We start from the raw sequence: 26,735 nt of genomic DNA, 5'->3' as shown, positions 1-26,735 counted from the left end.
CAGCCAAACCCACCGATCTTTCCCACACTATCCAGTCCCCCAACTCCTCCCATTCCAACCCATCCAAATCCACCTCAACCCTTACCTCCATCACAACCTCCTCCTACCCCTTCCCCTCCACCCACACCATCTCCCCCCCGTGCTGCAACAGTCAACACACATCGCACACACAACATAAGCATCCTTCAGTTAAACATAGATGGCATAAACACCAAAAAACAAGAAACTCACACAATTCATCAAACAACAGAACATACACATTGCCATCTTACAAGAAACAAAACTACACAGTGCACAGAAAACACCGACATTTCATAACTTCACCACCATTCAACAAGACCGGGCCGATGGCGGTGGCGGTGGACTCATCACCCTGGTACACAAATCCATCAACTTTGCAGATACCAGTGCACATACAAAGTCACTTCTCCCCCCACATGACACCACAACAGAAATGCAATCAATTAAAATACGCACTGGTAACAAATCACACATAACAGTTGCTAACACATACATTCCCCCCCAATCGTCCCCCACAGTACCACACAATTACTCCCCATAGAAACACCACATCACTAACATACCCAGCATCATCCTGGGTGGTGATTTCAATGTCAAGTCGTCGGCCTGGCATGTCAACAACCTTGACACAGACAGAGGGCTGGTACTACAATCCCAGACACATCATCTTTTCATGCTGAACAATCTAGACCAACATACCCATATCTCACACCAAGCCCTCCTCCTCCCATCATCGCCAGACATCACCTTCTGCTCCTCAAACCTGGCCCTCACATCATGGAGAGTTGTCAAAACCCTAGGTTCTGATCACTTCCCAATCATCATCACTACCAAAACCAGAATCACCCCAGCTGGCCACAAACACACATACACTAATTATAAGAGAGCCAACTGGGAGGCCTTTGTAACTGAAACAGAAGAACATTTCGAAACACTAAGCAGTACTCCCATCACAAACATCAACACCGCTGGGCACACTTTCAATACAATTATACAAAATGCAGACAAAAGACACATCCCTAGAGGCAACAGAAAGAGACACAACCCCAACTTCACACCAGAAATTCAAGGCCTCATCAGACAATGGGACACATTGAGACACTCCGCAACACCCCATATACAAGATACCGAACGACAAATACAATAACTCAACACTCAAATAAGCAATAAAATATCAGAACAGCAAACACTAAACTGGAAAAATTACCTCCAAACACTTGACCACAAAACAGACATCAGCAAACTCTACAAAACACTAAACAGCATCACACTTTCCAACAGCAACACCACACAACCACACGCTGCCATCACAACAACAGACACCATACCCTCAAACAAACAACAAGCAAACACTCTCATCATTCACTTTTCACAGGTCAGCCATCTAAACCCACATCCCGAAGACCAATGTATCATCCGACGTAAGTGACAGTTCCCCACAGACCCAGACTACGCACCTTTCACTTACAACCAGACGAAGCACATCATTAACAACCTCAAGCACTCATCTGCCTGTGGACCAGACAACATAAGCAACATTCACCTTAAACACCCTGGATCACAAGGCATACAAGCACTCACCAACATATCAAACTACAGCTACTCACACAACATAATACCAAACATCTGGAAGCACGGCATTATCACCACTATCCCTAAACCCGACAAAGACCCCACGTTACCCTCCTCACATCGCCCCATCACACTCCTCTGCCCCCCCTCTAAAGTCACTGAACGTCTGGTACTACAACTAGTCACACCTCACATTCCCCTACCCCAGTCACAACATGGCTTTAGGCCACTACACTCCACAAACACCCTTCTTACGAACCTTACATAAAGAGTTCTCGATGGCATGACTTCAGCTAGGCCACCATACAGAACACTCCTAATCACATTAGACATTAGCAGCGCTTTTGATGCCATCCCCCGCCACAACCTCACGAACAAAATACTCAACACAAACATGCACAATAACACAAAAAGATGGCTGGCAAACTACTTAGCAGGCAGATGTGCACACGTAACATTTGCCGGTCAGTCTTCTAACATCAGAAATTTCACAAACGGCGTCCCCCAAGGATCTATTTTGTCCCCTACACTCTTTAACCTATACATGCACGACATACCCACACCCCACACACCACAGATACACATAGCTTCCTGTGCAGATGATATATCACTTACATGTACGCAGCAAAACGCAAACACAGTTTCACACATCATTCAACGTTACCTCAACACACTACATGAATGGTTCACCACAAACAGGCTCAAAATAGCCCCAGCCAACAGTGACCCTTCTCACAAACTGGACAGCAGAACACAGTCACATCCCACACCTCACCATAAACAACACTCCCCTACCACACACACACATATCCAAAATCCTTGGTGTAACATACAGTACATCAATGTCATTTAAACAACACATCACAAACATTAAAAACAAAATAACGCCAAGACTCAGTGCGTTGAGGTCACTTGCCCATACAACATTCGGACACAACAAAGAAACCACCACCACAGTATACAAACAATACTTTCGTTCAGTGATGAATTATGCAAGCCCTGCTTGGGCTTCTAACCTCACCAAAACACACTACAACATTCTACAGACCATACAGAACAAGGCCCTAATAATAATCACAGGCTGCACAGCTACTACACCCACTTACCACCTACATCAAGAAACCAAAGTTCTCAAAGTCAAGGATCATCTAGACATGAGAGGCACTCAGTTTCTTGCTGCAGTCTCCACAAACCCACATCCACTATATTACATGACAGCACATCCACCCACACCAAGGAACATCAAAACAACACCCAGCACACGATACCATACACAAATACTGTCATTTCTCCCCTTTTGCCCACCTCAGACCTGCTTCCAGAAGCATATCGACACTCAGATCACTCGCCGCTCCATTCAGTCACTTTAAAGACAGCTGCATGCACGGCCTCCTGACATCCACCCTTCTGAATCCTATCTCCCTCGTGAGGACAGGGTCCACCTGGCCAGGCTGAGATGTGGGCACCATCCAACCCTCTTAAGCTACCAGAAGAGGCTGGATGACTCCGTCGCTGATGCCTGTTCAGGATGCAACACAGCACCCCATACTATTAAGCACATTATGGAAGACTGCATTGCACACAATCACCTACGCCAACAACACAACATACACTCTTTGAGAGCTCTGTGGGAAAGCCTGGTCTCGGCCATGGCCTTCCTAAGGGACTCGGGGCTGTTCGGCCAGACTGCCTAGGAAACAACTACTACTACTACTACAACTCACTTATTATCGGAACATCTTTGGTATTCTGTCCCAGTATATTTCGGACGATTTCATTCTGCTGAAAATGAGTCATAGGAACCGAAAACAGTTATTTCTCATGTCGTCTTCTGCATTATTAATTTTCAATTGCATTTTTCTTTCTTATTCTTCCCGTTCTTCACATTCTGCTTAACTCATTTCTGTTTAATTCTTCTGTCTTTATCATTCCTCTCTCTATTTCATTTTCCTTATCCATTACCCATCTGTTAGATTAATTATCTTTTCTTGATAAATATCTCTATATATTCCTTTTTACTTTGCTTTTCAAGTGTTTCCTTATACCATGTTTCGTTCCTCTACTTTGTTTTTCCTCTTTTCTAACTGCCTAGCTCTTGAATCACTCTCTTTCCTTTCCATTAACGATAAGTCATCATTAGCTCGGCTGTCTCAAACTTCATCTATCTTATCTTCTTTGCCTCCCTTCTACCTGGTTCTGTTCTCCCATTCTTACGCCCCCTCCTTCCCATTCGACTTCACCTCGTTCCTGTTTGTTCCTCTGTCCTTCCCTGCTTCCCCCTCTCCACTGAACAAGTTTTCCACTTTCTTACAATTTTTCTTTCTTTCCTCTCTTCTCCGTTCCTTACTTTTTTCCTCCTTAGGCCAACTTTCTTCCCATTCCTGCTGCTTCCTCCTTGTTACACCTTCATCACGCTCTCTTTCTTCACACACACTCTCTCTTCCCACCATCTCACACCTTTTATCCCCATTCCTTTCCTCTTATTCAACCTTTATTTACGTATTCTTTACTTTTCCTCTCCTCCCGTTCCCTCACCCTTCATCTCCTCCGTTCTTCCCACAGTTCCTCCTACACGCTGTCTCTAATTATCTTATTGTCTGATAAAACATCTCATTCTGTCATTCGATTCGGTACACTTCATTCACTTTCCTTCTCTTACAATCTCTCTCTCTCTCTCTCTCTCTCTCTCTCTCTCTCTCCACACACACACACAAACATATAAACAGTATATATAATAGAGAGAGAGAGAGAGAGAGAGAGAGAGAGAGAGAGAGAGAGAGACTGTGATTCAGTGGTAAAATCTGCTTTTTCGTACACGGAAGAACAATGGTTAGCACCCCGCCAGGGAAATAAACTTTGGGAGAATTCTTCCGGCCACATACTGCTTTGGCGGATGTAAGAGGTGCTGTGGTTGAACTAGTGTCGCACACTATAAAGTATGCTGAAGTATGCTTGCACCCAGTCGGCTTGCGGGTGCCGATTACACCTGGTTCACAGACTACACACACATCCCAAGCCATTCCAACAATACAGTCACACATACAAGCACTTCTAACCCTATATACAATCTCTACTAGACAGCCTAAGCCACTTGGAAGAGATACATTGACTGTATCGTCCCCACTTTTGTCGGGATAGGCCGGTCCTGCTGTGGACACTCAAACGGCTGATGATGATATATATATATCATCTCATCTCATCAGCCGTTTGAGTGTCCACTGCAGGACCGGCCTATCCCTACCGAAGTGGGAACGATACACTTAATGTATCTCTACCAAGTGGCTTAGGCTGTCTAGTAGAGTTTGTATGTAGGGTGAGAAGTGCTTGTAAGTGTAACTGTAGTGTTGAAGTGGCTTTGGATGTGTGTGTAGTCTGTGAACCAAGTGTAATCGGCCAGCGCAAGCCGACTGGGTGCAAGCATACTTTGTAGTACGCGTCACTGGTTCAACCACAGCACCCCTAGCCAATGCCATACGTGGCCAGAAGAACGTTCTCAATGTTTATTACCCTGGCGGGGCGAGAACCCTCGTTCTTCAATGTACGAATACGCACACTTTACCAGTGTATCACAGAGGCTCCCCCGATATATATATATATATATATATATATATATATATATATATATATATATATATATATATATATATGTGTGTGTGTGTGTGTGTGTGTGTATATGTATATAGCAACAATAAATTCATTGCGAGAACAAAGAGTGAATGAGAACATTGTAAAACTGCTCGAAAACATCTATAAAGAGGGAACTGCTTCAGTCAAACTACATAAGGACTCGGAAAAAATTTAGATAGAGACGGACGTGCGTCAGGGAGATGCAGTTTCTCCAAAATTATTTACAGCATGACTAGAAAGTATTTTCAGAAAGCTAGACTGGGAAAACAAAGGAGTGAACATAGATGGAGAAAACTAAACCATTTAAGATTTGCAGATGACATTGTCCTAATCTCAGAAACAGCGGAGGGATTGCCAGAAATGTTAAATGACCAGAACAGAGAAAGTCTGAAAGTAGGACTGAAGATGAGCCGGAATAAAACTAAAGTAATGTTTAATCCACAGACACTAAAGATCGTCATCAGAATTTGCGATGAAATTCTTGAAGTTGAGGAGAACAACTACTTGGGACAAATACTAAAATTAAGGAAATATCATGAGAGCGAAATAAAAAGACGCATTACAATTGGATGGAAAGCTTAAACATAGAGACATTATGAAAAGTAGCTTGCCAGTTTATACGAAACGAAAACTGTATAACGAATGTATAATTCCTGCTATGACGTATGGTTGTGAGACGTGGAAACTGACAAAATCAATGGAAAATAAATTAATACGTTCTCAGACAGCAATGGAAAGGTCAGTGTTGGGAATATTTTTAAGAGACAGGAAAAGATCAACAAGGGTGAGAGAGCACTCTAAAGTCAAAGATATTTTAGAAGTTATAAAAGAACAGAAATGGAGGTGGGCAGGCCACATAGCAAGAATATGGGATAACCGATGGAGCAAGAGGCTGACTGACGGGACAGCGAGAGACTGTAAGCGTAGCAGAAAAAGGCCAGACAGGAGATGGAGAGACGAGATACAGAAATTTGCAGGGAGAACGTAGCAAAGATTGGCTCAGTCAAGGAATTAGTGGAAAACGTTGGGGGAGGCCTTTGTTCAGCAGTGAACTAGTTATGGCTGATGATATATATATATATATGGATCCTCAGTGGTAGAGTGTGCGTTTCATACACAGATGAGCCAGGGTTCGCGCCCCGCCAAGGTAATAAACTTTGGGAGTGTTCATCCGGCCACGTACTGCATTGGCAGACACAAGGGGTGCTGTGGTTGAACCAGTGTCGCCTACTATAAAGTATGCTTGCACCCAGTTGGCTTGTGCGGGCCGACTACACGACTACACTTGCTTCACAGACTACACACACATCCAAAGCCATTCCAACACTACAGTTACACTTACAAGCACTTCTCACCTTACATACAATCTCTACCAGACAGCCTAAGCCACTTGGTAGAGATGCATTGGCTGTATCGCCCCGACTTCGGTCGGGGTAGGCCGGTCCTGCAGTGGATACTCAAACGGCTGATGATGATAATGATGATCTATCTACATATTTGTGTGTGTGTGTATATATATATATATATATATATATATATATATATATATATATATATATATATATATATATATATATATTGTTACGGAACAGAGAAAGATGTTGTACACTTTAAGTGAGAATACTAAAAATCACTACTGTCCCGTAAAGTTCCAGGTTCAAAACAAAAGAGTTAGGTAAAATTACAAGTTAAAGTTTAATGCTCAAACTAACAACAAAACATTCAGGACTCATAAGGATAATGTAATGGCAAAAAAACAGGTTAAATATATGGTTAACTGCAATAGCCTCTATTAACATGAAATTAGCAAGAGTAAATTTACCTAAGTCAGCCCTGATAAAATGAAAATACACTGGGTAATGCTCAGTTAATGCAAGATAAATTATTACAGATACAAAATAACATTAAAAATGACTGACAAAAAGAACCCTACATAAATTACAAAAAATCTCACTAGGCCTAAGAATTAACCCTATGCTACACAGCACAAGAAAAAATGCAACAACAGTTATACTCAAAGTACACAGCTGCTGGATGGTTGGAGACATCCTGAGCACTCACAACAATAACTGTACAGGGAAGGACAGAGATGTGAACAAAATGAGGAGCAGATCTAAGTGGCAATGATGCAGAGACTGAGCTCATTATATAGGGGCCAGCAGAGCTTGATACAAGTTGTAACAAGGAGGCGCAAATGAAGCCATGGGGACAAAGAGTTGAGAATCCCGCTCTGAACAACAGAAAGGACGACTTACTCTACTATAACGGTAGAAGGGGGGGACTGAGGCAGAACACGCTCGTGATCAAACAGGCAGCACACTGTACGTTAAAATTACGCAAATGATGATGAAATCATAGGCTATGTAACACCTCCCCACAAAGAAAAAGAAATTTACAAAGGAAATTTCTTATTACTCTAAAACAATCTGTCTAAAGTCTAGATAAGCAATCTGCAATAACATTTTCTTTCCCCTTGACATGTTGTATGTCTAATGAATACTCCTGAAGAAGTAGACTCCATCTTGTCAATCTCTGATTTTTATCTTTAAACTTACTAAGGAAATTCAGTGGGTTATGATCGGTATAAATGACTATGGGGTCAAAACAAGAACACAAATAAAATGAAAAATGCTGTAAACCCAAAATCAAGGCCAAAAGCTATTTCTCAATAGTTGAGTAGTTCTTTTGAGGTGGAGTGAAATTCTTACTGTAATAAGATACAGGATGTTCAATACCCTGATCATCCTCTTGCAGCAAAACAGCCCCAGCTCCTGTATCACTTGCATCAACAGACATCTTAAAAGGCTTAGCAAAATTTGGAGTAGCGAGCACTGGCTGACTTAATAGGATAGCTTTAAGTTTGTTGAAAGAGGATTCACAGTTATCGGTCCATGCAAATTCAACTCCCTTTTTCAGTAGGTCTGTAAGTGGTGATACAAGAATTGAAAAGTTAGGAACAAATCTCCTGTAATAACCTACCATTCCCAAAAATCTTTGTAGCTCTTTCCTACTTTTAGGTCTGGGAAGATCACTTATAACCTGAACCTTAGCTCCTGGTGGTGCAACATGTCCATCACCAACTACGTACCCAAGGTACTGAACTTTAGCTTGACCAAACTCACACTTTGATAAATTAGCTACAAGATTAGCCTGAACCAAACGCTCAAGAAATTTACTGACATGGCATAGGTGATCTTTCCAGTTGTCACTGAAGATTAATACATCATCAATATAAACAACACACCCTGCCAAACCCTCTGTTACAACATTCATGAGCTTCTGAAATGTGGCTGGTGCATTTTTCATACCATATGGCATTACAGAATATGCAAAAGTCTTTCCTAGTGTTACAAAACATGAGATCTCCCTAGCACGTTCAGTCATAGGTACTTGCCAGTATCCCTTTAACAAATCATACTTACTTATGTACCTAGCCTTTCCGATCTTGTCTATGCAATCTTCCACGCGAGGAAGAGAGTAAGTGTCTGTTTTGGTTATCTGATTAACACGTCTGTAGTCGATACAAAGCCGCTGTGACCCACCTGGCTTAGGGACTAGAGTGACAGGAGAACTCCACTCGCTCTGACAGGGCTCAATCATCTTGTGGTCCAACAGGTAGCCAAGCTCCTTCTGGATGAGAGGAACTTTCACTGGGTTCATACGGTAAGGAGGCAATTTAATTGGCTTTGCGTCCCCAACATCGACATCATGCATCAACACAGTGGTTCTTCCTGGAGTAGCACGGAACACTTGCGGGTACTCCTGCAGTAATGCCGAAAACTCCTGCCTTTCCTCGGGAGGTAGATGAGAAAGCTTAGTCTGGAGATCATTCATGATATCAGGATTCTTCCCCAAACTATCACTCAGGCTCATACTACATGGGAGAGCTTCACTTGCAGACTCGGGTGGAACAGGTACAGTGCAGACTGGATTATTTTCGTCCTGCCTGTGATATAATTTTAGCATGTTGATGTGACATAGTTGCTTGCTCTTTCTACGATCTGGTGTGGCGATGACATAGTTGACATCACTGACTTTCTTCTCCACGAAATAAGGACCACTAGACTTGGCTTGAAGAGGTTGCCCATGCACCGGTAGCAGAATCAAAACCTGATCTCCTGGCTGAAAGTGGCGTAACCTGGACTTCTTATCATACCAAGTCTTCATCTTCTCCTGAGCAGCTCCTAAATTCTCTCTCGCCAGCTGTAAAGCAGTGGACAGCCGTTCTTTGAACTTCATCACATACTCCAGCAGGTTGACGTCATCTTCCTCCGACAGCCAGCATTCCTTGAGTAGCTTAAGGGGTCCTCTTACCTAATGGCCAAACAGTAGTTCAAAAGGTGAGAAGCCCAGTGATTCATTTGGAGATTCTCTTGCGGCAAACACAACGAATGGAAGACCTTTATCCCAGTCTTTCTGATGTTCCAAACAGTATTTCTTGAGCATCGATTTGAGTGTTTGATGATATCTCTCCAACGCTCCTTGAGTCTGGGGATGGTAAGCTGAAGACGTGATCTGGGTGATGCCCAACTCTTTCAGAGACTGCTTGAAAACATTTGACGTGAAATTACTTCCCCGGTCTGACTGTTCCTCCTTGGGCAGACCAAACTTTGTGAAGAACCCTAGCATTTCCTTAACCACGTTCTTTGCTGAGATATTTCTAAGTGGAATGGCTTCAGGATAACGAGTAGCCATATCAATCAGGGTCAACACATAAGAAAATCCTGAAGAAGTCTTAGGAAGAGGGCCCACAATATCCACCAACACACGGGTGAAAGGCGCCTCAAAAGGAGGAATGGGAACTAGAGGTGCAATCTTTTCGGTCTGATTACACTTCCCCACAACTTGACAGATGTGACAAGACTTACAATACCAGGAAACATCTATGAAGATACCTGGCCAGTAGAAGTGTTTCAAAATGCGTGCCACAGTCTTCCTCACTCCAAGGTGTCCTGCCAAACTGGAATCATGAGCCACTCTAATGATATCCTGCCTACAAACACGAGGGATGACAACTTGATGTACAACCTCCCATTCACAGTCGGCTGATGCTGCTGGGGGTCTCCACTTCCTCATAAGTACTCCTGACTTTACATAATAACAAGTAGAAGCACCGGCTGACTCTTCTTCACTGTAAGCAGAGTTAGCTAGACCTTTCAACTCAGGGTCAGCAACCTGCAACTCAACCAACTCTTGACGAGACAAATTATCAACATTACGGGGTACTGCCTCATCTGGTGAGTGGTCCAAATTAGCAAGAAAAGTGTCAGCTAGGATAACATCATCATCATCATTATCTTCTAAATCACCAGTAACTTTAGACTTAGCCCTAGTGACAGCACATGCAGGGAACACATCAGGGACATCACAATCCTGGGTCGCAGCCACTGGCTCACTAGACAACTGAGGAGCTGGACACACTTGACTTCCACCAATATCATTTCCAAGTAAGAAAGTTACACCTGACATTGGGAGTGTCTCAACCAACCCAACCATAACGGAACCATTAACAAAACCAGACTCTAAATTCACTCTGCACAGAGGGACAGAGAAGTAATTATTCCCTACACCTTGTAAGATTACAGTTTCATCAGAGGAATTAACAGTAGAGCCTAGAACACTGGTCAGCATAAGGGATTGGCAAGCACCTGTATCACGATATATTTGAACTGATTTTCTGTCATTACTGTCCAGAGGACTGACAGAACCATCAGACAGGAAATTAGCACATGAACTCTTGAGAGTGTCACCCACGTTACTGCTCAAAAGAGGAGCTCCATCATAAGAATTTAATTTACCCCTCAAAGCAGGTTCAGTTAACTCAGTTAAAGAATTCTGGGAACTCTCAAGGGTGGACACTAGACCAATTGACTGAATATTTAAAGACTCCTTTTTGTTCACATCACGCTGTCTCCTGAAACATTTCTCCGTAGTATGACCAAGCTTACTACAATAAGTACATTTACTTTTCTGAAATCTAGAGGTGAAGCTGGTATTTACTTCCTGAGAAACATCATCTTTATTCTCCTTCCTGTTACCTGTACTCTGAGTAGAGGCAACGTACTTACTCTCAGCTTTCCCTTTTTCTTTAGAATATCTCTTGTGAGTGAGAACATATTCATCAGCTAAAACTGCAGCATCAGACAAATTATCTATTCTTTTCTCATCAAGATATAGGCTTACATCTTTATAAATACACCTCTTGGAGTCCTCCAGCAAAATCATCTGCTTAAATTTACCAAAATCAGAATCCACATTCTTAGAATTTAACCACTGCTCTAAGAGACCTTCTTTGATTTTTGCATACTCAACATGGGATTGCTTATCTTGCTTGTAAGTTGTCCTAAATTTTATTGTATAGGCTTCAGGAACAAGCTCATAGGCCTTAAGAATCAAGCTCTTAACTACATCATAATTATCACATTCATCCTGAGGCAAAGATGCATATGTTACTTGAGCTTTACCGGTGAGAACAGTTTGAAGGAGTACTGGCCAATACTTTTTGGGCCAATTAAAACCTGTAGCTACCCTCTCAAACAACTGAAAATAGTTTGTTAAATCAGATTCATTAAAAGGAGGGACAAGTTTAACATTTTTAGCCACATCAAAATCATCAGAGCTAGATGATCCAGTTCCACCTTGTTTCATGCGATACTCATGGTCTGCCTGAATCCTGGCAAGTTCTACTTGTGCGTGTATCTGTGCCTCCTGAATACGAGCCTCCGCCTCCTTAGCACGAGCCTCCTGCAGGGCTAGCTGTAACTTAGCTAATTCAATCTGCGTTTGCTCATTTGGAGGAATTACATTAAACAAGCTTTCATTAATCATGTCAACAATTTGATCTTTAGAATGATGAGAGCGAACAGCAATTCCCAATTGTTGAGCAACAAGCTTAAGTTCATTCTTTGTTCTGTTTTCTACATCACACACTGCACATTTGACAAAAAATCTTTGGCTTCATCAAGTGTAGAAATAGTAGACATCATGAATAAATCACAGTCACAAAATATCAAACAATATCCTTATGATAATATCCTGAATATCCTGATAAGAGGTCGCCAAATTTATGTTACGGAACAGAGAAAGATAATGTACACTTTAAGTGAGAATACTAAAAATCACTACTGTCCCGTAAAGTTCCAGGTTCAAAACAAAAGAGTTAGGTAAAATTACAAGTTAAAGTTTAATGCTCAAACTAACAACAAAACATTCAGGACTCATAAGGATAATGTAATGGCAAAAAAACAGATTAAATATATGGTTACATGCAATAGCCTCTATTAACATGAAATTAGCAAGAGTAAATTTACCTAAGTCAGCCCTGATAAAATGAAAATACACTGGATAATGCTCAGTTAATGCAAGATAAATTATTACAGATACAAAATAATATTAAAAATGACTGACAAAAAAAAACCTACATAAATTCCAAAAAAAACTCACTAGGCCTAAGAATTAACCCTATGCTACACAGCACAAGAAAAAATGCAACAACAGTTATACTCAAAGTACACAGCTGCTAGATGGTTGGAGACTTCCTGAGCACTCACAACAATAACTGTACAGGGGAGGACAGAGATGTGAACAAAATGAGGAGCAGATCTAAGTGGCAATGATGCAGAGACTGAGCTCATTATATAGGGGCCAGCAGAGCTTGATACAACTTGTAAGAAGGATGCGCAAATATAGCCATGGGGACAAAGAGTTGAGAATCCCGCTCTGAACAACAGAAAGGACAACTTACTCTACTATAACGGTAGAAGGGGGCGACTGAGGCAGAACACGCTCGTGATCAAACAGGCAGCACACTGTACGTTAAAATTACACAAAGGATGATGAAATCACAGGCTATGTAACAATGTATATATATATATATATATATATATATATATATATATATATATATATATATATATATATATATATATATATATATATATATATATACAGTGTGTGTGGATGGAATAGTTGGTGAGTGGGGAGTGCCTGCTGAGATAGATGAGAATGGCAGTGCGTTAGTGGACATTTGTGCTGAGAGGGGGTTGGTGATAGCTAATATCCTCTTCAGGCACAAAATGATCCACAGGTATACATGGCGAGTGATGAGAAGGGTGGGTGATGAACTGAATGAAAGGGAGGGCAATGATTGATTATGTGTGTGTCGATGAAAGGATGCGAAAATGTGTAATGGATGCAAGAGCTTATAGAGGTTGGGAGAGTGAATTTTCTGACCACTACTTGGTGATGGCCAGAATCAAGGTCCGATTAAATGGAGAAATAGAAGAAAGGAAGGACTGGAAGAAGGAGTATTTGTAAGGAGAGTGGAAAGGTTAGAAGAGGATGAGAAAAAGGCAGAGTATAAGAGAGAAATGGAGGAACGATTGGGCAAATAAGAATTGGAGCAGATGGGGGACGTGGAAGGTATGTGCAGGATATTTACAGAAGAAATATGTGCAGCATGTGATGTGGTGTGTGGGATGAAGAGAAGACAGAGGGGTGTGCAAGGAACAACGTGGTGGAATGAAGACGTGAGACAGGCTGTGGCACAAAAGAAGAAAGCATACAATGAATGGATGAGAAATAGGGGCGTGGAAGAAGTTGAGAGGCGGAAGAGAGAGTTATATGTAGAAAGAAAGAGAGAGGTGAAAAGATTAGTAAGAGAGAGTAAGAAGAGAGCGGATGAGGAATTTGGAAGGAACTTGAGTGTAAGGTGGAGGGACTGTAAGAAAATGTTCTGGAAAGAGGTGAAAAGAGTAAGAAAGGGTGGAAGTGAAGTTAGCAGGGGAGTGAAAGATAAAAATGGCAGATTACTAGTGGAGAAGGGAGAAAAAGTGAGCAGATGGAGAGAACACTTTAAGGAATTGTTGAACATAGTGGAAGGAAGTAATGCAAGTATAAGTGGCTGGAGAATGGCTGGGAGAAGGAGGGAGGTGAGAAGACAGGAAGAAATCAGTAGGGTAGAAGTTGTGGAAGCAATAAAGAAAGTTAAATTGGGGAAAGCCCCAGAAAATGATGGAGTGTGTGGTGAAATGCTGAAGTATGAGGGAGAGATAGTAGTAGAATGGATGTGGAAAATGTGCAGATTGGCCTGGGAGGAAGGTAGAGTCCCGGAGGATTGGAAGTCAGGTATAATTATTCCCTTGTACAAAGGAAAAGGGGAAAAAGAAGTGTGTGGTAATCACAGGGGCATATGTCTTCTTAGTATTATAGGAGAAGTGTATGGTAGGATACTTATAGACAGAGTTAGAGAAAGAACAGAGGAATTAGTGGAGAAGAACAGGGAGGCTTTAGGAAGGGAAGAGGTTGTGTAGATCAGATATTCATTCTTAGATCTTTGGTGGAAAAGTTTATAGAGAAGAGAAAGAAGTTGTATGCGGCTTTCATGGATTTGGAGAAAGCATATGACAGGGTGGATAGACAAGGATTGTGGAAAGTATTAAGAATATATGGAGTAGATGGAAAGTTGTTGAATGCTGTGATGATCATGTATGATGGTGCTAAGGCTGCAGTGCGTGTGGATGGTGAACTGAGTGAATTTTTCTCTTTGAAGGTTGAGTTGAAACAGGGATGTGTCATGTCTCCATGGTTGTTCAATCTGTACATGGATGGGGTAATAAAAGAGGTACAAGGTAGGGTAGTGGATGTTGGAGTGGCCCTGGTGAGAGAGGGCAGTGTTTGGAAACTCCCTGTACTGTTGTTTGCAGATGATATTGTGTTGTTGAGTGAAGATGAAGGAGAGCTGTGAGGCTTGGTGGATGAGTTTGGGAAAGTGTGTAAGAAACGGAATCTAAAGGTGACTGCAGGGAAGAGTAAATTGATGGTCTTTGAGAGAGGTGAAGTCAGTGAATGTACAACGAGATTGGATGATGAGGAATTGGAAAATGTGAGTACGTTTAAGTACTTGGGTAGTGTGATGAGTAAGGATGGAGGTTTGTAGGCTGAAGTGCTTGAAAGGGGACAACAGGGAAGAATGGTTGCTGGTTCCTTGACAGCAGTGATAAGAAACAGGAAAGTGAGCATGGAATTGAAAAAGTTACTACATGAGAGTATTGTGATACCAACTCTAACGTATGATAGTGAAGCTTGGACGTTGCTGGAAGGACACAAGTCAAGAGTGAGAGCAGTGGAAATGAGTCATTTAAGAGAAGACTGTGGAGTCACATGGAGAGACAGGCTGACAAATGAGGGTATAAGGGGCGTTGTGGTGTGGATGAGGATGTGATAGGAAGCGTTAGGAGGAATACACTGAGGTGGTTTGGCCATGTGGAGAGGATGGAGGGTGAAAGACTGACGAAGAAAGTGTATGTGAGCGAGGTGGAGGGGGGAAGAGGGAGGGGGAGGGCGGGGATGAGATGGAGGGATGGGGTGGAGAGGTATATGAGAGAGGGGGGTGTGAGTTGGGAGCGGGGCAGTGAAATGGCGGAGGACAGAGGGACGTGGAGGTGAATTGTTTGTGGCCACCCGGAACGGGATTGAGACTTCTGGCAATAGATAGATATATATTGTGTGTGGGTGTGTGTGTATATCTCTCTCTCTCTCTCTCTCTCTCTCTCTCTCTCTCTCTCTCTCTCTCTCTCTATATATATATATATATATATATATATATATAGCTATCTATCTATCTATCTATCTATCTATCTATATATATATATATATATATATATATATATATATATATATATATATATATATATATATCCTCTGTAGTACAGTGGTAATGTCTGCGTTTTCGTTCACTAAAGGACGAAGGTTCTCACCCCGTCAGGGTAATTAACTTTGGGAGCATTCTTCCGGCCACGTACTGCTTTGGCGGAAGTGAGGGGTGCCTATGGTTGAACCAGTGTCGCGTACTATAAAGTATACTAAAGTACGCTTGCACCCAGTCGGCTTGCGCGGGCCGATTACACTTGATTCACAGACTAAACACACATCCAAAGCCACTCCAACACTACAATCACACTTACAAGCACTTCTCACCCTATATGCAATCTCTACTAGACAGCCTAAGCCACATGGTAGAGATACATATGCTGTATAGTCCCTACTTTGGTCGGGATAGGCCGGTCCTGGAGTGGACACTCAAACGGCTGATGATATATATATATATATATATATATATATATATATATATATATATATATATATATTTATATATATATATATATATAAAACAAACGGATGATGATCTCTTTCTTTCTTTCTCTCTCTCTCTCTCTCTCTCTATGTAGTGTGTGTGTGTGTGTGTGTGTGTGTGTGTGTGTGTGTGTGTGTGTGTGTGTGTGTGTGTGTGTGTGTGTGATAGCGAAATAAAAGACGCAGTACATGAACCAATTTAATATTGTAGTCTAACTACAGACAGAGGAGATACAGAGAAGTGGTTAAAGTAGTCGCTTTTAGTCTCTTAAGTACGATGGCGTCGTTTCTTTCTTTTTCCTTCTAACACATAACTTCTAATTAGAAGTGACGTATTATATAGAAGGGTTAAGGATAGAGATAAATATTAAGCTAAAGTTCATCGATGTGACTCCTTCCTCTCGGGTCTACAAAGTCAAACGTTTAGATAGACTTGTTACTTTAATGATATGCGCTGTTTAAGATATTTCGTGTAGCATACAATTTTTACTCAGTGTGTGTGTGTGTGTGTGTGTGTGTGTGTGTGTGTGTGTGTGTGAGAGAGAGAGAGAGAGAGAGAGAGAGAGCAGCCAGAAAGAAAGAGGCAGACACACGGGCAGACAGGAAGAAACTGATAGACAGTGACAGACGATGTGTGTGTGTGTGTGTGTGTGTGTGTGTGTGTGTGTGTGTTGTAAAGAGGGGATCTCTGGGCTGGATCTCCTGTAATCAAACTGTGCAACATTTCTCTCCTAAATTTTATAATATCAGGCATCGCTATAATTTGAGTCCATTACTTACAACGTCAGCCATTCATTAAGGCCAGCATCACCTTTGTTTACGGAGATGGGCCACTCAGGCGATACACTCGCCTTTGTCTGGGTCCACTCAGCCCGGCTAATGCCCTCATTCTCATCTACACACAACACTTTTTGGTCAGAATAATTTTTGCCGCTGTTTTTTTTTATGATTTTATATCATATTATGTTATTTTCTAAATTTTACCAGCCAAGATCAGTAAAATGGCGACACAGGACGTTGATTTATTTACTATATTGGTAATTTATATGGATATTGTCCTCGTTTAAAAAGAAGCATAATGTCTATGTAATATTTTATATTTTCTTGCATCCAGCATTAAAAAACAAATAACTTTTGATTTTAAAAATATTAATTATCTACGCCATGGGACATTTATCACAGGATCCGACACTAATTTCATTGGACAGTTCCTACTTGTTATTATTGATCTTATAGGAAACAGATACATCATTTGTACCCGCCACAGCCTTTTTTGCCTTCTCTGCCGGTAAGACAGATTTTGCTGAAGTGATTAACTTTTCCACAACACAATCATTCCCGTTTATTTTATTATCACTGAGTTCTGACATGTCTGACCAAATGAGATTTGAAATCACTTCTAATGTGTGCACCTCGTGATGGTGGATATTGGGTATTTAAATTGATTTATTCCTGGCGATTTTTAATTTCTTTTCAGCAGATACAGACTTTGTGCAGATGAGTTTTGCAGGCACAGAGTCAAACAAAGCCAACAAACCAGCGCTGGCTCAAGCCGTCTTGGAGCTATACAAGGGTGTTTTCAAGCGCGGCATTTGTCGCGCCATCGGGCGTGCTTTTTTTCTCCCCTACACATCAGCGTTTTGTCGTGCATCAGTATTGTGCTCGGGTAGTGTGCCAGTGTCTCTTCATGATGAGGGACGTCAGAAAGACAGCTGTGCATGTTTACAGAGTACTTAGTGACTGAGATCATTATAAAAATCGTAAATGGTAGATCCATCTCCTTATCTTATTTTTATAGTTCTGCTGTTGAAGAATCCCATAGTGAAACTCTCTATTCATATTCTGGTTTCAGCACTTCTATATCGTGATAGCATACCATCTTCCGCTTTTCTGCAATATGTTATTTGATTTTAGTCATCAGAGTCATTAAAACACACACACACACATACACACACACACACACACACACACACACACACACACACACACACACACACACACTCACACACACACACAATTACCGTAGACAGATAGATAGATAGATAGATTTTTTAAAGAACAGAACAGAGGAAGGAAAAACAAATGAATAAAAAAAAATAATCCATGCACAAGATTACTGGTGTCCTCTGTTCTGAGTTTTGTCTAGTTGTTTTAATGCAACCTCTCCATATCCATTCCACAAGGGTGAGCATTATTCAAGCTGAGAGCTCAGATGACTTCTATAAATTATAGCTAACTGCTCGTCAGTGAAGAAGTTACGGACTCTGGACAATAATCCAAGTTTCTTTGAGGCGGTTTTAGCAAGTGATCTGACACAAGAGGTCCAGCTGATGGCATTGTTAAGTGAGACGCCGAGAATTTCAATACTTTTGGAGATGGGAATATTTGTAGCATTGAATGTAATATACGAATCTGGCAATGCCTATCTATTAAGAAATTGTATATATTTAGTTTTACTAGCATTAAATGAGACAAGGTTATTTTGTCCCCATTCACTGATCATACAGTATATAAGTCTTGCCTTATGGAGATGGCTGTACTGAGTTAAGAGTTAGAGATACCAGATTTTGTAAATGGGTGTCTGAATGTGAATGAACTATGAAGTGTTCTGTCATCTGCATATGAATGGATGGGATTATGGGACACACCACAAAGCCAGTCAGGAGACAGGACGTGTGTGTTGGGCATTCCCCAGGTCCTGTCCTCCCCACTTGCTGTTTTTAATCAGCCCATACACCACTGACCGGGCTAATGTATGGCTCAGCCTGCTCTATATGTGCAGGGAATCTTTCAACGAACGAACGAACGGTCAAAGATCACACACACTACAAAGCCAGCCAGGAGACAGGGTGTGTGTGCTGGGCAATCCCCAGTCCCTGTCGTACCCTTTACTATTTTTAATCAGCCCATACGCCACTGACCGGGAAAATGTATGGCCCGGCCTGCACTATAGGTGCAGGAAGCCTGTAAACGAACGAACGAACGAACGAACGAAAGGCGATGAGAGATCATTAATATGAACCAGGAACAGGGTTGGCACCAGAACTGACCCCTGCAGTACGCTGGCGTTAATTGAGTGGAAATTGGAACATACATCATCTACTTTTACTCTTATTTTTCTGTTCCTGAGATACAAGGAAATCAAAGGAACAAAAGACTAGTCCATAGCAAGGGAGTTTGGACAACAGGGAACGGTGTCATACTCTGTCAAAAGCTTTAGAAATGTCAAGGGCTACTGCATGAGTTTCTCCATGTAGGTCGATTGACTGATAGATGGTATGAGTCATGAGACTGAGTATGTCAATGGTGGATCTATCTTGGTGAGAACCATATTGTCTATCACTAATTTTGTTGTTGTTTTCAAGATGTTTAAATATGTGCTTATTAATTAAAGTTCCTAATACCTTACCAAAAGAAAATGTGACAGCTATTGGTCTGTAATCAGAGGGCTCAGAGGAACTTCCTTTCTTTGGAATTGGGTGGATATTGGCTTCTTTCCATGAATTAGAGAAAGAAGAAGTACGTATGCATAGTCTGAATAATTTAGCAAAGAACAGAGGCAAGTTCTGGGAAACACTTTTTCAAGACAATTGGCAGAATTCCATCTGGGCCTGGAGCTTTGTTGGTAGGTAAATTGTCTAGGATGGATTCACATATCTTGTCTGTATTTTAAGGGGTAATTTCGGGAGAGTCAAGTTCTAGTACTGGGACGTTCTGGCTGGCTTCCTCTATGGCAGAATTTCTGGCAAATGTACTGGCAAAGATATCTGCTTTCCCATGCAGGTCATTTGTAATGTTGCCATCTGAAGATTTTAGTGGGGGAATGGATGATGACTTGTTAAAGTTAATATTGAGAGAATTGAGTGCTGACCAGGATATTCTATTGTCATTAGGGATGCAAAGTAGTTCTGATGCTTGATTTTGAAGAAAGTTTGATTTAGCGAGATTTATTACAGCTTTTGGATGGCTTCTAGCAATTTCGAGTTGAGAAAGTGATTTAGATGTTTTTTAATTTTAAGTAAGAATTATATGCTAATGACCTTCGGGCCATTGCTGTGGCACAATTGCCATCAAACCATTTTCGAAGTTCGATCTTTTAGTTAATTGTTGACTTGGTATGAATAAATCCATACCCTCTAGTATTAAGTCGCAAATGTGGAACTGGGTAGAACTGGCATCATTAGAGAAGAAAGACTACCATGGAATGTCAGCAATATATTTTCTAAATCCATCCCAGTTTGCCCTATCAAAGTGCCATCAGGTCATCCTGACAGGTTCAGAGCGGGGATGTCTGGGGAATTAACTAATGAGGCTTTGATAAGATTGTGGTCAGAGGATCCAAGTGGAGACAATACCTCTATCCTGTATTGATCTGGATTTTTTGTCGGGAGTAGATCCAAAAGATGGGCATTATGGTCAGGATTATCTGGTATTCTGGATGGTTGCTTTACCAGCTGCATGAGATTAAATGATTCTGCAAAAAACTTTCATTCTAGACCAGCATCGTCAGTCCTGGCAGAATGCAATGACCATTCAACATTATGTATGTTAAAATCAACCAAAATGGTAATTTTGGTGCAAAGGGAAAGGTCAAGGTTTTTCAGCTATGTGGATATGGTATCAAATACACTGGGTTCTGAAGAAGCATTGGGGGAGCGATAGACTACACAGATATATTTGGTAATATTTTGACAATTTACCGTAGTTTATACAATGAGTAATCAAAACTGGATGAAGTAAAGTTGAAAATGGTGTCAACTCCATATTGAGATTTGATATAACAACAAGTGCCGCCCGTGTTACGGAAGTTTGTGAGGAGATGGTAACCGTGAAAACAAAATGGGGATATTTCAGCTGAGGGTGAGATTTGTGGTTCTGTGAGGAATAAGGCCAGAGCAGATATGGACTGTAGTAAAAAATGAACTTAATTTAAATTGGTAGTAAGACCACGGATCTTGGTGAAGAATAAGGCAGCATTTTCACCTCTCCACTGACGAGAATGACCGGAAATTGCACTAGTCGCTGCCAGCACACTCACTTGATGGAGACCAGGAGAACCCTATGCCACTAGCCCTACCCTGCCGGTAATGGCAGTCCGAGGTACCACCACTTTTGAAAGTAATATTGCAGTGGCCATTGCTAAAGAGAGTGGGAATAGAAGGTGTGATATCTTATGTGCTTGTAGTGTGGTGGTGAAGGCAGAGGTATTAACCCTTCATGGGCCAGGGGTTACCAAGTTACACGGAAGACCGATGGGGTGCCAGTAGACCCTAAACCTTAATGGTGTATTTCTGCCATATTCATAAAGTTATATCTACTAAACTTTGTACATATTTTCCCCATGACATGGCACGTGGAACCGACCCACCAAGTGTCCCTTTTTGTTTTTTTTGTTTTGTTTTTTAATTATTGTTTTAACAAAAAAAAAATTCAACTTTTTTTTTTAAGTTTGAGTGTGTAAGTATTGATTCTACACTTATTTGATTGTCTGATTGTCAGTATTCTTGGAACAGGTTCTCAAAATAATAAGTTCATATGTAAAATAAATTAGCATGATCATAAAATAAAACTATTCGCTATAATGTTCAAATTTGGTACAACAGTTTCTTGTTTTATCCACTTGATGATCATCTTCTGTATTACTACCACCACTTGCATTTTCAGAATTATCATCAGTACTCACAGGAGACTCAATACTACTCACACTAATTTCACTGTCTGATCGTTCAAGCACTTCATAATCATCAGCGTCAGATACAGATAAATCACCATCTGAGTAATTTTCTTCTTTTTGGTCACCTTCTGCCACTGCCATTGAGGCATAAAACTTTGCTACTGATATTGACATTGTCCTAATGTTTATAATCTGAAATATCTGAAAAAAAATATATTAAAAAAAATTAGTCACACGAAAGGCCAGGTGGGCTGGCAGACCCCACTGACATTTATTGAAATGTCACTCGTGTGAGATTTTTGTTTAAATATTATGAGGATATAAAAAAACGATCTACAATAAAAGTCATGGGAGGCCAGGCTGTGAAAGTAAAAAATGGCTTAATGGCAACATTTTAAAAACATGCTGGGGTCCGCACGGACCCCATTTGCCCACGAAGGGTTAAGAGAGTATGCTGGCTTACTCTTTGTGTAAATGAAAGCACTGAAAATGTTCAGCAAAGGGAGATGGTCAGGATCAAGTCCTGAGGGCTGATGAAACGGGAGCTCCAGCTCTCCCTATCACCAGCTTGCTGTCCACCTCGGGAGTACTGCCCTGTTCGATTGACTCAATCGGATACGTTTGTGTGAAGCTGCAGAATGTGGTGAATGTTTTTGGCATATCTGGTAGAGCCAGGATTCCGGGGGCTTGAATGATGAGTGAATGGAAGTGTGGCCTATTTTTTGGATTGGACAAGTTTGTGCTGTCTGGACGTTGCTACTCCTCACCGTGCCCTTGGGTGGGAAAGGAGGTCCGGATGATAATGATTATATATATATATATATATATATATATATATATATATATATATATAGTATATATATATATATAAGGAGAGAGAGAGAGAGAGAGAGAGAGAGAGAGAGAATTTCACAACTTAAGCACTGTTTAAAAAATATCAAACTTAAAATACCTAGAGCTTCTCTCGTGATAATGCAGCCTAGTCTAGCTGGATTTTAATATTCCATATACCAACACTGTTCAGACATTGGCAGCACTGGTAATCTGGTCAGGGCAAACCAGGATTCCTATGATCCTGAGACGTCATGGCCACGATTGTCACTCCTCAGGTACCGCATGGAGACTATTAATATTATGTAAATACTTACATCACATTAATTGTCACCGAGTAAAACACAGCTGGATATAGGGGACCCAGACTGCTTAGGTCCCTTACACGTGGGCGTGTACTCTTATTCACGTGTTACATTTGCCGCATGGTCTAGAAATACATGCAGTTAAATGGGGCCGTTGACACAAATCGTGAGTGTCAAAACTGTCTCAGTGAGATATATCACCGCACGTCCTCCCTGCCGGGCCCTGGCCACCTCCTGACAGGCGGGCTCAGTGGCTGTTGGGTCCGGTCACATGAACGTGCTTCGCGCAAAAGTTCTGTTTCTGCTCTCAGAGGGGCAGTACCTACAGCAAGTCTTTGTTATGAACTGTATTCGTGTGATAAATACATATCTATATATCTATATCTATATCTATCCATCTATGTATATATATATATATATATATATATATATATATATATATATATATATATATATATATATATATATATATATATATATATATATCAGACACGAGCTATGGTTATCATTACACTCGCGTTTCACGGAGCGAGGGCGGGTGATATGTTTCTAGCGGTGTGTGTGTGTGTGTGTGTGTGTGTGTGTGTGTGGTGTTAACAAGATCCTAAAAGTTTTAAATCAGATTTTAACTAGGCTTGGTGGAAGGGTTTAGGGACAGCTCATATTGAAGCCTACTTTTTTTTAGAACATTATGTCTATGGTCAAGGTCTTAGGGTTGTGTCAAACTGTGGCCTATTAATATCAGTCTATACATTTTATATCCAGTTTTGACCAAACTCTGAGAAGTGGTTTTGGGTGTGGAAAGAATAAAATGGTTTAATTTTGGTAATACTCAGTCACAGGTTAAGGTGACAGGGAAATGTCAAAGTTCGACTTGTGGAAGCGTTTGTCAATTTTTTTTTTTTTTTTTTTAGCCTCACTTGGTGGAGGGGTTGATGTTCAGTCAAAGAGGAGACCTATTGTTTTTATAACAACAGGCCAGAAATCAAGGACAAATATTAAAGTCATCTTATATAGTTTTTAACCGACATACACGAATTCTAGAGAAAGGGTTAAGTGTCAGTGAAGATCTACAGTAACTGGTCCAATTTTAAGATAAACCAATCGTAGGGCAAGGTCAGACTTCAACCAATGCGTTTGTGGATAACAAAATAACAAACTAGGTTTGGTCTGATTTGGACGAAACTTGATGGATGAGTTGAGGATCATCCAAGAGTGTGACCTATTTGTAATCAGCTTAAAAAAAAGAATGTGGTAGAAACTGAAGTTTATGAATGATGTCGAATTAAAACAAAGAAAAAAACTCGATTCTGTGGACAATCAGTCAGAGGCGAAGGTCACGGGGAAAAGTCAAATTTCAAGGTCACTGGTAAATGACAATGCAAATATTACTAATCTTATTTCATAAACCAAAGTTTGTGGAAGGTTAATAGTTAGGCAAGAATTACCTACATCGATTATGCGAGTAAGCTGTCAAATGTCAAGGTCGCAGGGCAAAGCTAAATTATCGCCTCTTAGATCAGTTGGTGGACGCAGGTGTTGCACTCTCAGTCCTCCATTTCATTATATTATTATTATTATTATTATTATTATTGTTATTATTATTATTATTATTATTATTATTATTATTATTATTTTTATTTATGGAGTGGCAGAGGATGTGTAGATCAAGTATACGCAGTGAGACAGATAGTGGAGAAGGCTTGTGAAAAGGACTTTAAGGTGATTATGACATTTATGGATCTGGAAAAAGCATACGATAATGTACAGTAGACAGAGAAGGATTGTGGAAGGTTTTGTGCATGTATGGTGTAGATGGTTAGCTGCTAGGTGCCGTCAAGAGTGTTTATGATGGTAGTGAAGCATGGGTAAGGGTTAATGGGAATCTAAAGAAATGATCTGTGTGGGCGTGCGACAAGGTTGTGAGATGTTCCCATGGTTGTTCAATATACATATGGATGGGGTGATGAGAGTAGTAAAAACACGAGTAATGGAGAGTGGGATGGCGTTGGTAATGAATGGTGATGGATGGAGTATCTCAAATCTGTTGCATGTTGATGATGCAGTACTACTTGCAAAAACCTGACAAGAACTTGGTAGACTAGTGCAGAGTTTTGCTGATGTGTGTGAGCGTCGTGCCTTCAGAGTAACTCTAGGAAAGAGTAAAGTGATAGCTATTGAGAGAGGGGGTGACTCCCAGTGCCATATTACAACGAATGGAGAGAGATTGGAATTGGCGAGAGAGTTCAAATACCTGGGAACAATGATAGAATAGAGAGAAAAATGTGCAAAAGAAGTGGAAAGTAGACTAACACAAGGAAGGAAGGTAGCTGGAGCAATGAAGGCCTCGATAAGAAACAGAGGCTTGGGTGTTGCAGCTGCATGAGGCTTACATGAAGGAGTGTTAATGCCAACTTTAACATATGGATGTGAGACTATGGTGTGGCATGAAAATGAAAAGTCAAGAGTGAGAGCAGTGGAGATGGGACTGCTGAGGAATGAATGTGAAGTACAGAGAGTGGATTGCATACGAAATAATGTGATTCGTGAAATATGTGGAGTGAGGAAGTCTGTGTACAGAGAATCGAAAAGAGTATACTGAGATGGTATGGTCATGTGGAGAGAATGGATAACAACGGAGTGGTGAGAAAGGTACAGTATACCTGAGCGAATCTGAAGGAAGGAGGAGGCGAGGTAGGCCAAGAAGAAGGTGGAGGGATATGGTGAATGAGTGTACGACGAAGAGAGGTTTGGAAGTCGGTGAGGCTATGGAATTGACGAGAGATCAAGATGGCTGGAAGAATATTATGAGGAGAAACGCATGATCAGGGATTTGGCATCCGTTTTTTACGTGACAGCGTCCAGACTAACTCTAGCGGATACGTTTATGTGAAGCTACAGAACGTGGTGAATGTTTTTGGCGTATCGGATAGAGCTAGGATTCCAGGGGGTTGAATGATGAGTGAATGGAAGTGTGGCCCATTGGAGTGGGCAAATTTGGGCTGTCTGGACATTGCTACTCCTCACCCTGCTCTAGGGTGGGAAAAGAGGTCCGGATGATGATGATATGATGATTATTATTTTTATTATTATTATCATTATATTATTATTATTATTATTATTATTATTATTATTATTATTATTATCATTATTATTATTATTATTATTATTATTATCATAATTATTGTTGTTGTTGTTGTTGTTGTTGTTGTGGTCGGTCGGGTTGACCATCATTGACTCACTCCTTGTAGTGCTATTCTACTCCAGGGTGACTCTACATCCCAGGGTGATAAGCTGAATGATTTCCTATATGCCAGGAAATAATATAAATCGCTGGGTGGTAACCTCATAACCAACCAATAAGTGTTCCCTACATGTCAACAAGTGGGTTGGTGGAGGGTTAGTGCCCCTCCCCGGAAAAGAACTAACTAAAAAAACAAAATGCCTCGGACCCAGACCTACCAACAGGTAACAACCAAACACTGGACCAAGGACATTTTATGGATTTCACTGTGGATTTTGAGAGGTGCGGATGATGAGGTGAAAGAGATACTGTCGGGACGCCTGAGGAT

The sequence above is a fragment of the Coenobita brevimanus genome, chromosome 4, assembly GCF_032717465.1.
Source record: "Coenobita brevimanus isolate Jiangsu-jjx chromosome 4, ASM3271746v2, whole genome shotgun sequence".
Lineage (NCBI taxonomy): Eukaryota > Metazoa > Arthropoda > Malacostraca > Decapoda > Coenobitidae > Coenobita > Coenobita brevimanus.
The sequence above is the reverse complement of the archived record's forward strand: the minus strand, read 5'-3'. Positions refer to the sequence as shown.